General features: G+C 44.8%; 1 pseudogene across 1 annotated transcript; it reads left to right on the top strand.

Annotated features, from left to right (window-relative positions):
- The first annotated feature begins 7,797 nt into the window (after nucleotides 1-7,797).
- On the top strand, nucleotides 7,798-13,724 carry LOC149322588 (17-beta-hydroxysteroid dehydrogenase type 6-like; annotated as a pseudogene). Its single transcript, XR_016281670.1, has 5 exons — nucleotides 7,798-8,148; nucleotides 8,283-8,287; nucleotides 10,066-10,310; nucleotides 11,780-11,937; nucleotides 13,447-13,724. The product of XR_016281670.1 is annotated as a 17-beta-hydroxysteroid dehydrogenase type 6-like (transcript).
- Nucleotides 13,725-17,043: the final 3,319 nt, after the last annotated feature.

Raw genomic sequence — 17,043 nt, 5'->3', positions numbered from 1 at the left:
TTCCCCCCTCACACACACACACCTTCCCTCACTGCAGTCGCTCGCCTGCCTGCCTGCCTCCCTCCCTGCCTGTCATTCTTTCAGCCAATCAGGAGACGGAGGAATGAGAGAACGGATTTGAGAACAGATAAGAATACCGCACACACCTCTGTTGAAACGTTCTCATCACGTTTCAGCTCTCTGGGAACACATTCATATCTGTACCCTCCTGGAACACATTTAAACGTTCTGAGAACCCGATTGGAACACATACGTGCAGTATACTCAAATGCGTTCCGTTCTCATCACGTGATGAGAACGTTCTCAGAACGCAGTGCGATAATCTTCTGAGTCTAGGCATTTGGTGAGGTTTTCTTTTTTTATATACTACCCTCAACCTTTCCTAGCATTATTGTGTTTTCTAATGGGTCGTGCCTTCTCATGATGTGGCCAAAATATGAAAAGCCTCAGTTTTGTCATCTTGTCTTCCAGGAAGAGTTCAAGCTTGATCTGTTCATGGGCCCATCTGTTTGTGTTTTTGGCTGTCCGTGGTATTCTCAGCATTCTTCTCCAGCATCACATCTCCAATGAGTTTGTTTTCTTTCTGTCTGCTCTCTTCACTGTCCATCTCTCATATCCATACACAGCAATGGAGAATACTATGGATTGGATGATTCTAATTGTAGTGCTCAGTTGAATATCTTTATGCTTGAAGATCTTGCCTAGTTCTTTCATAGTGTCTGTCTTGCCCGTTGGATAAAGGAGCCCACTGTGATTGAGAAAGAGAAGCTACCAACAATCTGTTGCGCAGCTGATTTCTTCAAGCACACTGTTGACTTATACACATAGAAGCCAGGCTGATTGGCTAGCCTCTACACCCACAGCTTCACTTCCCCCCACTCACTTCTATTCATGTTTGTGGCTCTCTCCAAGTGAACTTGGCTACAAAGTTCAGAAACTGCCCTTTTGCACACATGAGGAACAGAAGAGATCAGAAAAGGAGAGGAGACTCTGCGTTCTCAACTATCATCAGGAGCAAAGAGGCTTTTATTTAACCAACCACAGGCTAGTCACTGACATCCAGCCACATTTCTCTGTAAGTGTGTGTTTTTCTTAAGGCCTGCAAGCCTGTGTGTGGATATATTTTTTTAATAACAGTGCTCTTGTAGGAGGGTGGGACCTTGGTTCTTTAGCAATTCCAGTAAGGAGCAAGAATTCTGCAGCAACATTTCTCCCATCCTTTCACATTCTTACCAGGGGAAAGTTTCACCTGTTGGATTTCTGGTTCTTCAGGGTGTATGCCTGCATTCAAGATGACTTACGGTGTCCCCATGAACTTCCTAGGATTTTCCTAAGGCAAGGAATAGTCAGGGGTGGTTTACATATGCCATTTGAGAAAATAAGCTGACATGAAAGGAAGGAAGAACATTAGTTAAAAAGAATCTTTGGCATGCTAAGGCTGAGCCTCTGTTCACTCTAGAAATATAGTTGCATAAAGGGGAGGGGATAGGTCCCAGCCAAATTCACTTGAAGGAGAGCCACAAACAAGAACTGAAGATAGTGGGGGAAACTGAAGTCATAGGTATGGACTAACCAGGGAGGCCAGCCAACCAGCCTTACTCTTGTATGCACAAGTTAACAGCTTGATTCCCGAAATCAGCAAGTAAAAGTTTTCCAGACATGGATTGAAATGTTGAAATCCTGCCAGATGTATAGGGCAATAATTTGGGTTGGGTGGATGGAACCCTTTATTTGTATATCATTTTAATAATAAAGAATAAAACTTTTATTTTTATCCCGCTTTTCTGTAATAAAACAATCAAAGTGGCTAACAACAATTTAAATCATCCACATACAATATTACATCACAACATACCCCCTTAAAAAAGAATTAAACAATATATTTAAAATAGAGTATTGAGATATCTATTAATAATAAACATAACATGGGTAATGTGGTACCATAGTACATGGTGTGAGAGGGCAGTCAAACTATGGCTGGGCAGTTTTATTCAGGAAAGGCCTGCCAGAAGAGATCTGTCTTCACAGCTTTTTTAAAGCTGTAGCTAGTCATTTGATGGATCTCATCCGGCAGGTCGTTCCATAGTTTGGGAGCAGTTGCAGAAAAGGCCCTATGGGAGGTTGCAGTTAATCTGGTCTTTAAAGGCTGCAGTAGATTCATCCCAGAGGACCTGATTGTGCAGGGTGGATTATATGGAAGGAGGCAATCCCGCAAATAGGTTGGACCCATTCTATGTAGGGCTTTAAAGGTAATAACCAACACCTTGTACTGCGCCCAGAAACTAATAGGCAGCCAGTGAAGTGATTTCAAAACAGGTGTTATTTGGTCACTCCTGGTTTTTCCGGTGACCAGCTTGGCTGCCATGTTTTGCACTAGTTCAAGTTTTCAGATTAGGCACAAGGATAGCCTCATGTAGAGCGTATTGCAGAAATTGAGTCATGAAGTTACCAGTGCGTGTATTACAGTTTCAAGGTCCCTTACTTCCAGGAAAGGGCGCAGCTGGTGTATCAGCTGAAGCTGACAGCAGGTGCTCCTGACCACCGCATTCACCTGATTTGTCATGTGAAGTGACGGATCTAGGAGCACTCCTAGACTGTGAACACAGTCCTTTGAGGGGGCCCTACTCTAAGTACCTTCATTTTGCCAGGATTCAATTTGAGTTTGTTTTTCTTCATCCAGTCCATTACCGCCTCAAGACACTAATTGAGAGGAGAAATGCCATCTGTCATTGACTGGGAAATATATTTGGGGTGTCATCAGCGTACTGATAACACCCTGCCCCATGTTTACGAATGATTTCTCCCAGCAGCTAATAGCATCGGGGACAGGATGGCGCCTGGAGGGACACCACATTTGAGCTCCGTTTTTGAGGCGCGGCTATCCCCGAGCATCACCCTCTGGAATCTGCCTGAGAGGAAAGACTTGTCTTCGATTCCTAACTCTCTCAGGCATTCCAAGAGGATGTTGTGATCTATTGTATCAAAAGCCACTGAGAGGTCTAGAAGCACCAACAGGGTCACACTTCCTCTGTAGATGCCTAGACATAGGTCATTAGCCAAGGTAACCATGGCAGTATCCACTCCCTATCCCATCCTGAAGCCAGTTCAATCTAGATTATCGGTTTCATCCAAGATGGCTTGGAGTTGAAGGGCGGCAGCCCTCTCAATCACCTTGGTCAAAAATGGCATATGAGATACAGGCCTGTAGTTTTTCATATCCAGGGGTCCAGGGAAGGTTTTTTTCAGGAGTGGCCTAACGACCGCCTCCTTTAAACAAGCTGGAACATAACCTTCCCTAAGGGATGCATTGATGATACTTTTGTGAAATGCCATCAAGGCATCACCCCCCTGGACGGCCAGCCATGACGGGCAGGGATACAGAAGGCATGTCGTCTTCTTCACATTTCCAAGGCTCTTGTCCATGTCATCAGTACTCACAAGCTCAAACTAATCCAGTTTAATCTCAATAACGGGTTTACTGGACACCTCATCAGTTGATTCTGCTATAAACCCAGCGTGCAAGTTGGCTCTCATCTGAGAGATTTTATCTGCAAAGTAGTTGTTAAAATTGTCACAGCAGGCTGTTGCTGGGTTAAGTAATGGGATCTGCACAGGGGGAACCTGTGTCAGTTCCTTTACCACCCTAAACAGCTCTGCTGGACGGGACTCTGCAGACGCAATACATGCAGAGGAGAAAGATATCTGCGCTGCATGTATCACCTCTCTATAGAAATGAAGAAATCTCCTATGATCAGTTCTTCAGATAAGAGTCGAGTATCCCACCAGACACGCTCTAATCGTTGTCCAACCTGCTTCATTTTCCTCAGATCTTCAGTATACAATGGTTTACGGTTAGAATTGGGTTGGAAAGGATGCTTGGGAGCAATCGTGTCAATTGCCTTGGTAAGATCGGTGTTCCAAGTATTGAGCAAGGCTTTGACAGAATCACTAGTGTTATCACCAAAGGAACCCTCTAAGGCTTTCTTGTCCAATTGGTTCCATCAACCTTCGAGGGTGGACTATTATTATTATTATTATTAACCTTTATTTATAAAGCGCTGTAAATTTATTCTATTCTAATTGGTCCACCACCCCCGGTGGGACGAAAAATGGCTCTCAGTCCAACCCTGATCAGGAAATGATCCATCCACTATAGTGCGGTGGTGTTAATTACCTCCGCCCACGGATATTGTTGGTCCATATTAAAGATCGTATTGAGGGTATGACCCACGCAATGTGTTGACCTGGAAACCAAGTGGGATAGGCCTATGTCTGTCATGGAGTCCATGAACTCCCAAGCCGCACCTGGTCTCAAGTGGGATATTGAAGTCACCCAGAGTTAAGAGTCTCGGCAACTCCAACAGCAACTCTGAGACCAGCTGTGTCAGCTCGGATAGGGAGTCTGTTAAGTAACGGGGTGGACAGTATACCAACACAACCCCTATACAGTGGAACCTCGCCATACGCGGGGGATCCCTTCCGGATCCCGCTGCGTATGGCGATTTCTGCCTATGCTCGAGCCCCATTGTAAACAATGGGGCTCGTGCACGGCGGCGCGGAGGTGTGCAGGGTGCAACGGGGGCGCGCGCGCGGTGCAACAGGTGTGCGCGCCCATTCAACTGAATGGGACGTGCCGCCCCTTCCGCCCCGCGCGCGTGCCGCGGCTTGAGCGCGTATGCTCAAAGCCGCGTATGGCACGCCCGCCTATAGCGAGGTTCCACTGTATTATCCTTGTTCTTCAGGCTTAGGTACTTACATTCGAAGCGGTCTGTTTTCCAGATAGGTATCCTGGTCAAGATGAGATTATCTCTGTAGACCAGAGCCCCTCCACCCCCTCACCCACTTTCTCTTACCTGCTTACTAACAGAATACCTGGCTGGGAGCGCTTGATTCCAAGTGATGGCACTATCATCCCCCAGCCAAGTCTCCGTAAAACAAGCCAAGTCAGCTTCCTCATCCACAAGGAGATCGTGGAAGATGTGGGTCTTATTCTTGACCGATGTGGCATTACAGAGGAGTTCAGTGACTCTGGACAAAACAGAAAATCTAATTCTAATTTTTGTTATGCAGTCACAGATCATTAAAACGCAAGATAATCATAACACAAAACACAATACAAAAGATATCCCTAATACAAAATATGATATAAAAGGTTATATATATATATAAATATATATATAAATTTTATATATATATATAAAAACAGACAGGGCAGCTATAAATTCAGCAATTCTTTTAAAAAAGATTAAAACATAATAGACATAGGAATATTTTAAAAAGTAGACAAACCCATTGTTCCTGTCCGGGAATGCTGCCAGCAGACACTTGACAGTAGCCGATAACAGAGCCTTAGCACAGTGGAAGTGAAAGTTAAGCAGACCTTGCAAGGAATCAGTCTGATAGCAGTCCAAGAAAATAAGCCGGGTTCAGAATTCCAGAAATCCAAACATTCAGGATACCGAGAAACTACGTTGGTCAAACAGTCCACGGTCAAAACAGCCAAGAGATAACAAAGTCCGGTCCAAGGTCAAGGTAACAAAGAATCCAGATGCTAGTGCTAGCAGCAATCACGCCAAGAGATCATGCAATAAACTCTAGCAACCAGCATTAGTCTCTCTCCCACTTAAGTAAGGGAAACTCTCCCTCATGCCACCTGAGGCTGGTTGGCTAATTGCCTCTCGGCAATTCTCTGTGATCTGCGCCTGCAAGCACTCTCGGCTCTTCTCTCTTTGAAAGAAGGCACCTGCATGCAAGCTTCGTCCCCAGAGTCCCCACTAGGCAGTGGTACCGTAGGAGGCCTCTCTTCGGCACTAGGACCTGGTTGAACTTCCTCCTCTGGAGCTGGAGGCTCACAGCTGGGACCTGGCAGGGCAGGAACAGCACCTGGCGTTGCCTCAATCAGCCCTTTCTCTGGAGGAGACTCATCCTCCTCCTCATCCTCCTCCTCATTCTCTGAGAGCTGATCTTGGCTGGCCATGACAGTTCCATATGTGTCTGAATTATACTTTTACAAATCTTATCAGCAAAGAAAAAGAAAGCTTAGACCATTTCTGTTACATGTGTAGTGTATCTAACAGATACTGTAAACCAAATGCTGTCTTCCAAGAAATTTATTTAAGAGGGATGTAATTAATCCTAATCTCTCAGATCCGTGAAATTTACAAAAAGAAAGGCATATGGGATAGAGACTCTACTAATCCATCTCCACCGGGGCAAACACAATTTTTGTAAGGTATTCCCTGGAAGTGTCCATCCAGCAGCACAAAAGAAATAACATTAAGTCCTGATTTAGTAAAGATTATATGCTATTTAGAGATGGTCAGATTTTTAAAACAGGTTACACCATTGGTATTAAATGACAGCCTTGGATAAATTGGGGAGCAGGTAATAGGAGCAGCTGGTAGAGAATAATGCATACCTATAACTTGAATTCAATAAGCAAGAATCAGTTTTGCCTTAGATATGTCTTGTGCGAGAAACCTATTCTGCAGGTGCTGCAGAAAAGCTGGAAGAATTTGTCCCAGGACTGAAAAGAATCTTCAGATTTCAAACTAGATTGTCAAACAGCAGTTGTGACATAGGCTTCAATGATACCATTTTTAAACATCATGCCCACTGACAAACTGAAGAGTGCAGAAATCTTAGTGTTTGTTTGTTTATTATTTATGATATTTATACCCTCCCCTTCAGCCCTAATGGCTATCAGAGCAGCTTACAATTATTATTTTTAATTAGATGGTTCCCTGCCCCCAGGCTTACAATCTAAAAGTTTAAACACTGAAATCTTGCCTGATGTACAGGGCAACATTCAGGCAGGGTGGATGGAACAAAAATCTTTATTTTATATCATAAGGAAATTAAAGCTAATGTAGAGATCAGATGCAGTGGCTTAGTGGTTAACATCCCAATTCTGATGATCAGAAGATCTGAGGGTTGGCAGTTTGAGGCCCAAGTGAGTTCCTGTCACTAAGTCCCAGCTTCTGCTAAGCTAGCAGTTCTAAAGGATGCAAATGCAAGTAGATAGATAGGTACCACTTCTCAGTGGGAAGGTAACAGTGTTTGGTGCAGACATGCTGGCCACATGACCACCAGAGCAGTCTTTGGATAATGCTGGCTCTTCAGCTTAGAAACCGAGATGAGCACTGCCCCCTACAGTCAGTTATGGCTAGACGTTCATGTCAAGGGACTACCTTTACCTTTACTTTTAGAGATCACAGAATCACAAAAACTTAAAGCTGAAACATGTTTACTTTCTATACTGAATGCTGCCCAATTTTTAGGGTGGGCTGTGCAGTTCTCAGAAGCAGCTGCATAGCTTCTGCAAAACTGTGCAGGTTTCTGGGGAGCTGCACTGCTTTTGTAGAAATACTGCACAGTTTTCTGTTATTGCAAGGGCGAAGTTCCAAGTGTCCCAAAGCAGCAGAATGAAAAACTGATTAATTGTTCTTGACAATTCTTGACAAAAATTCACTTTTACCATCCCAAGCCCAAGGCAGCCGAATTAATGTGTAGAACAGCTGGGAAGCAGTTGAAGAACTAGAATTGGAGAGCAACTGACTTCCTTCTCTCTCCCTCTTTTGGTCTCTTGTACTTCCTGCCACCCTCAGTTAGTTGGCAATACATTTTCAACCGTTTTGGGTTTGAACTACAACTCTAGAGACAGAAAAAATATCATTTACCAAAATCTATGCCCTCTCCTATTTTTATTGGTAGTGAGTAATCTATGGTTTCCAAGGAGCCTTGGTGGCTGAGGGGAATCCAGCTCCCTGCGTCCAAGAGATATCCATGTCATCCTTCTTAGATTTCTCTTTTCTTCTCTTTCAAAGCTCTGCTGCAACCATGTGGTTCTACCTGGCTGTCCTGTTGGGGCTTTACTTCCTCCGCCGATGGTACCGGGAGAGACAGACTGTGGACAACCTCAGAGAGAAATACGTCTTCATCACTGGCTGTGACTCTGGCTTTGGGAACAAGCTTGCCAGGCAGCTGGATGTCCTGGGCCTGCGGGTGTTGGCAGCCTGTTTCACCCAAGAAGGGGCAAGTTGGAGAGGCTGTCATCCGATCGACTGAAAACCACCATCTTAGATGTCAGCAGCAAAGAGAGTGTTGTGGCAGCAACTGAGTGGGTGAAAGGAATTGTGAGGAGCAAAGGTGACAGATTCCCTCTACTTCTCTTGTGCTCTCTCTCCCTCTCTCCCTCCCTCTCTCTCTCTCTCTCTCTCTCTCTCTGTGTTGCATCTCAGTAGGGTGAGTAACATAACTGGTTGACTTCAAACATTCCCAAGAGCAGGTAGAGTTACTAGCAGGCCAGAAGAAAAGACCTTGACCTGCTCTTTTGCTTTTGAAACAGCACCCCAGTCTTAAAAATGAGAAGATGAAGTTCAGTGAGGCCTGAGGTAAAGCAAGACTGCCTGCTAAGGCCTACTATTTAACCATGTTTAAGGTAGCATTGGAAGATGGTTCATGCTCTGATGAAGAGACTACTTCCTTTAAGAAGCAAAAAAATTATTCACATTCCACACACACGGGTACACACAAAGACAGACAAACAGAACTTTTGGTGGAATATCACTGACCACTACAGCACAATATAATGCTGTATTATTGTTGTTGTTTTATATTTATAAGCCATCTTTTCCCAATTTGGGACTCAAGGGGCTTACACTAGTGTTCAACAAACAGCTAAAAAATTACAAAATAGAAAAGTTAAAGTCACTATTTTTAAAAATTAAAACTAGTTAAAACCATGAACCATAAAAAAAAACCACAGCATCACAGAAAAATAACAAATAATAAATCCAGCATGTTGTACAACTACAGTCCCACCTAAAGAATCAATCCTCAAAGTTCTGTTGAAATAGAGAAATCTTCAACTGTTTATGAAAAAAGAGTAAGAAGGATGCCAGTTTAACTTTTCTGGGAAGGGAGGGGCGTCGCAATGCCGCCCTTTTCCTAGCCAAATTGGGGCTGCGGCAACCACATGCCACGGCCCCAATCTGGCCTGTCCAGGGTGCAAAAAGCTTTACCATGGATTAGCAGTGCTCCTTTGGTGCTGCGTCATATACACAGAGCTCTGGAGGAGTGCCATGACACCGTGCGCCATGTGGAGCAGCGCACAGAGTCATAGTGCCCTGGGGGTGGAGTTGGTTGTGTGTCATGTGGTTGCAACACCCCAACTCCACTCCCAGGCCAGCTTTATTGGCCGGTCTGAAGAGCCCCAGGTTGCCAGAGCCTGGGTGCAACCACTGAGGCGCTCTCCTGGGTTTACACAAGGTGTACCTGTGAGGGTGATGGGACAGTGGGTAGGTCCTCGCCAACATATCTCAGAGAATGAGTTTGTAAGGGCAAATAAAAATCTTCAAATAACTGGAACCTGAGCCATATACGGCTTTATAGACCAAAACAAGCATTTTGAATTGTGCTCAGAAATGGACCAGCAGGCAATGGAGCTGTCGTAAGAAGAAAGTTGTGTGCTCCCTGTAGTCAGCCTCAGTTAGCAATTTGGCTAGAGGGCTTTGGACCAGTTGAAGTTTCCAAACACTTTTCAAAGACAGAAGGTGTTTTCAAAGACAGAGCATACCCAAAATGATGAAAGATATGCCCTATGAGGATTGACCTAGGGAGCCAAGGAAAGAGACAGTTAAGAGGTGATGTGATAGCCCTGTTTAGGTATTTGATGGAGCGCCATATTGAGGATGGAGCAAGCTTGTTTTCTGCTGCTCCAGAGAACAGGACCAAAGGGATACCATGGTGAATAGTTTCCAAAGTCACTAAGAGGTCCTGCAGAACCAACAGGAAAACATTTTCCATGTCTAGTTCCTGGCATAGGTCATCCACCAAGTTGACAAGATGAGTTTGTAATGCCCTTACATTTTCTCTCAAACTGTAGTTGTTGTTCCTATATTTCTATAATATACAGCTCCATTAATAAAAATCAGAAGAGCATTGGTGGCTACAGAGTTGTTGTTCTTGTTGTTGTTGTTTTAAGTAAGCATCAAGTTGTTAAAATATGTGGTGACAAGTCATGGAAGAAACAGCTCTGAATATGAACATTTTCTCCTCCCACAGGTCAACAATGCAGGTATAGGTTCTCCTATAGCACCCACTGAGTGGCTGACCAAGGACGACTTTGCCAATGTGATAAATGTCAACATGCTTGGGCTGGTTGATGTGACGTTGCATATGCTGCCCCTGGTGAGAGCAGCCAGAGGGAGAGTCGTCAACGTGGCCAGCATGGCAGGAAGACTTGCATTCTTCGGAGGAGGTTATTGCCCTTCCAAGTTTGCTGTGGAAGCCTTCTCTGACAGTCTGAGGTACAATACCAACTCTGAAGTGTGCTATTGTGCTAAGCAAAGTGGTGTAGGGTTTCCCTCCTTCCAACTTGGACCTAAAGGAAGGAGATGCACAGATGGAGGTGCCTTGAGCTGCAGTGATTCATTGAAGAGATTTATATACTGTAGGTCCAGGTTATCTGACAGCATGATGTATCACTACCATAAGAGCCTCCCTGGGCCCTGCAAGCCATAGGAGGGCCCCCTCTTTCAATCCCTCTGCCTTCACAGGTTTGGTTAGTGGGGATGCTTGATAGGGCCATCTCTATGGCTGCTCCAGGCTTTGGAACTGAATCGCATGTTTGACATTGTTTTTAGTATTCTTAATAGTTTAAGCTCATTTTATTGGGGCTTTGGGGGTATTTTAGCTGTATTGCACTTGCTTTAATTTGTTAGTTTCCTTGGGTCCTGTTTGGGGGGGAAAGAGGGGGATATATAAAACTAATATCAGCACTTGCTTTTCCCATGCAGGTTGAATCCTAAAAGCTCAAAAATATCTGGTTGTAAAGTTTTGAGTCCAGGCTCACAGATGGGAACCAACTCATTGAAATAATTTTAGACATCAGTTAATTTGAACATGTTCTAAAGAAAATTGACAACTTAATATATATTTAACTTAATGTCTTAATTAATTTTAAATTTCAGCATTAACTTAATTCCAGACTTAAATCACTAATTATCAATTAATTTGGAAATTTTCTAGTAAAAAGAGTAACTTTTTTGACAGTGGGTTTTAACCACATGTTGACTCACCCTTTGACTGTAGTAGGAGTTAATAAAAACAATGGAGACTGTAAGGTCCTTATCCCCCCCGCCCCACCAACCTTCTAGTAGTTCCACACTGGTACAGGTCTTACTACACCCTGAAGAACCACAGCGACTGGATTTAGAGGCCCTTTCATAGGGTAGATCTCTCCTGCTACATCGTCAAAAAGGATAACTCCAAAAGGAGGGTGATACGTAAAACTAGTATCAGCTATTGCTTTTCCCCTGAAGGTTGAATCCTGAAAGCTCAAAAATATCTGATTGTAAAATTTTGAGTTCAGACATCAGTTAATCTGGAATTTTTTTAAAGCAAATCGAGAACTTAATATATTTTAACTTAATGTCTTAACTCTAGTAGTTCCAGACACTTGTGCAAATCTTACTGCACCCTGAAGAACCACATCGGCTGGATTTAGAGGCCCTTTCATAGGGTAGATCTCTCCTGCCACATTGACAAAAAGGATAACTTCATGTGAGCAACTTGGTCCTCTTTTTCTTTTCAGGTGCTCTCAACTGAGAAGCCTTGTTCTTATACTAGAAATTGTAAGGACCCATCTGTTCTTCGTGATAGAGTATTCTTAAACTAGGGTGCTTAAGAATTCTGTGTCAATCCATCTAACATATTTACATTATGAATATGGCTCTAAAGGGAAGGATGTTTCTCCCTTCCTCCTTTTCCTCTTCAGGCGAGAGCTCCTTCCTTTTGGAGTCCATGTCAGCATTATTGAACCTGGCGCTTTTGCTAATCCCATTGCCAAAAAAGCAGAAGAAAGCTTAAAATCTACATGGAACCGGGTACCTTCTGCCATCAAAGAGACCTATGGGCAGAAGTACTTTGAATACTGTAAGTCAGCATTCTGGAAAGTCTCTTGCAAACTGGAGATATGTGCTTGGGAAACTGAATGGGGAGGAACTGTAAAATTTCTAAAATGAGGTGTGCTGTCATGAAAGGCTTAGACAAGGTTGCAGCCGGCAAGCTAGAAAAGAGCTGTCTTTAAGAAGAACAGGCTGGCTGGGGTTTCCTGAAGCTACAATAAAATGCATTTGCCTCACTGCGGAGGCAGAACGCTTTGCCGCCGTTTGCGGCAAAACCTACAAGCCCCAGGGTGCCCTGGGGCTTGTCCGGCTTCCCCATTGGCCAATAGGGCCAGAAGGGGCGGCCCTTCCGGCCCGGGGCGGCACTCTGGGAGCCGGACTCTATGGTGCAGGGCTTCCGGTCCTCCAAGGCTGCTCATTGGTGGGCTCGGCCTTGGGGGCGGAGCCCCGCAATTTGACGCTGATGGGAGGGGCCGAGTGGTATAAATATACTGCGCGGAGGCCTCTCCCCTCAGTCGGCGCTTGGCTCCGAACAGGCACGGAGCGAAGCTGGAAGGGAGTTAGCCTTGAGCTTTCCCGCCCGCCCACCGCTTATTCAGGTGGTTTCTTGTCACAACTTTTCGGCAGCATAGGCCAGGATCTGAATTTGGTTGGCACCAGGGCTATGGAGTTCTGGTTTGGGAGTCACAAGGTACCCGGGGGCGATGAGCAAGGGCGTTTGGCCATTGCGGGGGCCAGAATGCAGGTGCGCCTCCCGGTGACTAGGGGCTTTGTGAATGGGGGAACGCAAGGCATGATTTGCGCTCAAGCAGTGTTCCTTAGCCCCTAGGTCATCCCAAGCACCGGGTAGGGACCCGGCTTTGGATAATCAAACAACAGGGTGGTTGTTTGATTGCACAGATCCTGACCTTATGCTTTGTGCCAACCCTACCAATGATTTAATAAAGTTGTGGCCTTTCTCCCAAGTTTGTGTTCTGTGGTTATTTTTGACAGCAACTACAAGGCAATAAGGAAGGTGATGCAGGTATCAACTCAGTTTGACCAAACAGCAAAGTAGGATTTCTGTTCAATTTGTTTTTAATGAACATTGCACAAAATGTTCAATTGAGATGAAAATGACCTGAAAGATTCATCCATTCTAGCCACCTTGCATCTAAATTATATAGCAGCATACAATACCCACAAATGTGCTATGGATAGTTCATTGTAAACCACTGATATCTTGCTGCTCTGACCTCTTAGTCTAAACACTCAGTGCATTCACTCGTAGGGTAGCTCCAAATCAGCAACTGTTTAGAGATTATTCAGGTTGGGATGTCTAGGTAGCTTCTCCTTCATACACATCAGTTCAGACCCATTGCCTATATAAGCATCTTCTTGTCACAGTCCTCCTCAACCCATTGCCATCCAAATGTTTTGACCTACATCCATGGACCCTATTCTGTATGGCCAGTGATCAGGGATTATGGGATCTGGTAGTCCAGGTAGTCAAAGAGCAGGACTAACTTTTCCTTTGTTTTGATTTTCTCACATGCAGACTGTAAAATGCTTGAAGGTCTCATTAAAGTAGCCAGCAAGGACCTCTACCTGGTCACTGACTGCATGGAACATGCGCTGACCTGCCGCTACCCTCGCACCCGCTATGCTGCAGGCTGGGATGCAGAGCTCTTCTACATTCCTCTGTCTTACATGCCAACCTTAGTGATAGACTATGTCATGGACAGCTCTGCCCCAAAGCCAGCACAGGCAATGTAGATCCTGTGGCAGAAAGGGCACAGTAAACATCTAACCAACAAGCTGTATGTATGGAACCCAAATCCAACTTCTCCTTCAATGTCCTTATAATATAGAGCTTCAGTCATGAATATCTATAAGGAAAACTGAGTTATTGTTCATTGATTTAATACTATTGGTTCATAAATTTAAGCTGCTGTCTAAACCTCTTTATCGAGGCAAGCCCTACTGAATACTATGTAGGCCACAGGTTGCTTTTTGGCCCAAACTTAATCCCCCAGCCAGCCTTTTTGATGGCTAGGCTGGCCAGGGGGGAGGTTCTAGAAACTACAACAATAAGGAGCTTATAACATTTAATTTAAAGCAATTGATCCCAGACGGTATACAGTCATGTTTAATTTTAAAAGTGGATGTTATTCCATGCTGCCACAGCCAGGGGAGTGCAACCCATATGTAACTCCGATTCCAGCCATGCATATCGTACGGCTTTTCAAAAATGGGAGCTTGCCATTTTTGAAAACCTGCTGGATAAGCATGGCTGGGATCCAGGCTGCATACGGGTTGCACTCGCCTGGCTGTGGATGAATACAATAACACCCATATTTAAAATTAAATATCCCTGTTGGGGATAAGCCGCTTTAAATTCAATGCAATAAGCTTCTAAGAAAAGTAACTTTTCCAAGCTGCAAATTAAACATGTATAGGATTGCATTCTTGGTCACATTTTTCCTGTTCTTCCTCACCCCCCCCCCCCACCTCAAGGGAAGGGGGCATCTCACAGAAAGTGCACAAGAGGGCCCTGGATTCGTACGGTGTTTGGTGCTGGATGGGGAGAAAAATTGGAAGAAGAGCTCCCTTCTTTCCTTCCAAAGAAAGTCAGTCAGAAAGCATTTGATACACAATAGTATGATTGGACCAATGCAGAAACAGATACTTTAAAGCGACCCATCTGGGTTCCTTCAGTGTTAGCATTTGTTATTGTTCTATTATTAAGAAGTCCTAAGGTCACCAATTCGGTCAAGCCATCATCTGGCCACAATTATATGTATTTCAATGAGCCATACACCAAGAAACTTTTACTGATGTAGTGAAAATCGTTGTAAGACCATTATAACAAAAAAGTTTAGGTGACATGTGTGAATTTTCTATTATATCTATCATTTGGCATATTTCTAAAAAAAAGCTGTGTTTTTGTTTTGTTTTTTTACAACTTTGGGCCAAACAGACAGGCCAAATGAAGCGACTCCGGGCCACTTTGGAGGTGTGCTGTTTAAACAATGCATGCGTCCTAAGAGACTGGGAGCCACACCCAAGCTGCACTCCGGTCCTAAGGTGTTCCAGTGCACTTTCCACACTCCTAGGACTCATGCATCATTTAAAGAGCACGCCTCCAAAATGGCTTGAAGCAGCTTCATTTTGCCTATCTGTTCAGGCAAATGGTGATTATTGCTCAAAATCCAAAGGAAGTCTTCCCTTTGGCAAAACAAACTGGCATCATGAAAAGAATCTGGTGACAATGGTGCTGTGGAGAAGGAAACCAAATAAGCAGGATATGGGCCAGAGCTGGATGCCGGGATGGCCAAGCGGTAATGCTTGGTCCCCAGTGGCTCAGGTATTGAATCAATGGGAGGGGGTTTCTCAGTTGAAGCATCACATGGCAAGATAAGGAGGGTGCACCTGTTCTGGGTCAATGCAGGGATAGGCTTGTAAACATCTGCCCATCCCTGCACAAACACAGGAACTAATCTGGGAGAGCTCACAGAAGCCAAGAGACTGAATCTGCAGGGCCTGAGAAGAGCAGTGAAGAGTCGAGGGCAACTTGAAGATAATTCACAACAATAATAAAATATAATGAAATATAAAATGTAAGTTTCACTTGTGTGGACAGCCGCTAAAAGAGCCAGAGCCAGCCAAATGTCCTTTAGCAGGGAGTTCCATAATAAGGATGCTGCTATATCTTCATACCAACCTAGGTACTGTCCACATGAGAGATAAAACATGGTTTTGCTCCATTTTAAAACCTACCTGTTTAAACAATGCACATGCAACACTGGAAGAATCTCAGACAAAGCCATGCTCTGGGGCTAAACACCGCAGCAAAATATCTCCCGGTTTGCTCCACTTCAAATTGGAAAGTGCAGACTATCGCACCAGACTGTGTACCACTGCCAGAATGGGGAAGGGGCCAGCACCATTGCTGTCCATATTTTTTGTCACCTGACCACAAATTGATTGCACATGGGCATGGGCACTGGGCTGCAGCATCAACCTGTTACTACCTCATGGGTCCCTGATTTACCCCTCATATTTTTATATATTAAAAACGTAAGCAAACATATAGCCTGGGTGACTCTTCTATGACCCCACTGTGGATGCCATGATATTGAAGTAAATCACTGCACATAGGGTAGCACTAGGAGTTGCCCCAGGCCCCAGCTACATTGGATCATGACACCCCTAGAGGAGGTAAGAGGAGACTCAAGACAAAGCATGAGGAAGATAAACAATGCATGGGTGATCCTGCGTACTAATCCCCTTCTGTCTAGGAAATGTGCATCTATCGCTTCTCATTCAATTAGGTTTCGCTCCACTGTTCCTATCCTGGAAAACCTACTCCAAAACACATAATCCTTTCAACCTCTCAGTATCTGCCCACAATGGATATTTTTGTTCCAAATATTGGCACTATTAGAGCCAGTCTTTGGCTCAGTCTAGTGTCTGGGAAAGCAGCTAAATGGCTGATAAGGCCAGCTCAGTTCCCAAACAAACAAATCCCCAACTGGCAGAACTAAGTAACACAGTCTTGGGCGCGTTACAGACTGCCCGTTTGGGGCGGCCTGTAAGCGGCCCTTTCCCCGCTGTATCGGGGCCTCAGCTGCCACAATGGCAGCCTCCGAGGCCCCGATCTGCCACTTTCCAGGCCGCAGGGAAGCAGCAAAAGGATGCTTTCCAGGCCACTGGGAAGCGGCAAAAGGCCGCTTCCCCACGGCCTGGAAAGGGGTGTCCTTGGGGCTTCAAGCCCCAAGGACGCCCGGCGATGGTGGGGAGGAGGAGAAAGGGGTCGCTCGGCCCCTTTCTCCTCTGCGTCGCTGGCCACCTTGGTCACTGAATCAGTCTGAGACATAGAGAAGTAGATTCGGGTGTCATCAGTGTACTGATAACACCCTGCCCCATGTCTCCAGATGATCTCACCCAGAGCCTTCATGTAAATGTTAAACAGCATGGGGGACAGTTGAGAAACAGCCTTCCCTGAAGGAGGCATTAATTATAGATTTTAACAGATTCATAGTTGCCTCACCTCCCTGGTTGGCCAGCCAAGACGGGCAGGGATCAAGAGGGCAAGTGGTCTTTTTAACCTTGCCAAGCAGCTTCTCTATGTCATCAGTACTCATAGTCTGAA

The sequence above is a fragment of the Sceloporus occidentalis genome, unplaced genomic scaffold, assembly GCF_023333645.1.
Source record: "Sceloporus occidentalis isolate IW3139 unplaced genomic scaffold, rSceOcc1.0.p SCAF_1, whole genome shotgun sequence".
In the NCBI taxonomy this organism is placed as follows: Eukaryota; Metazoa; Chordata; class Lepidosauria; order Squamata; family Phrynosomatidae; genus Sceloporus; species Sceloporus occidentalis.
Note: the sequence above shows the minus strand (reverse complement) of the source record. Positions and strands in the feature narration are given on the sequence as shown.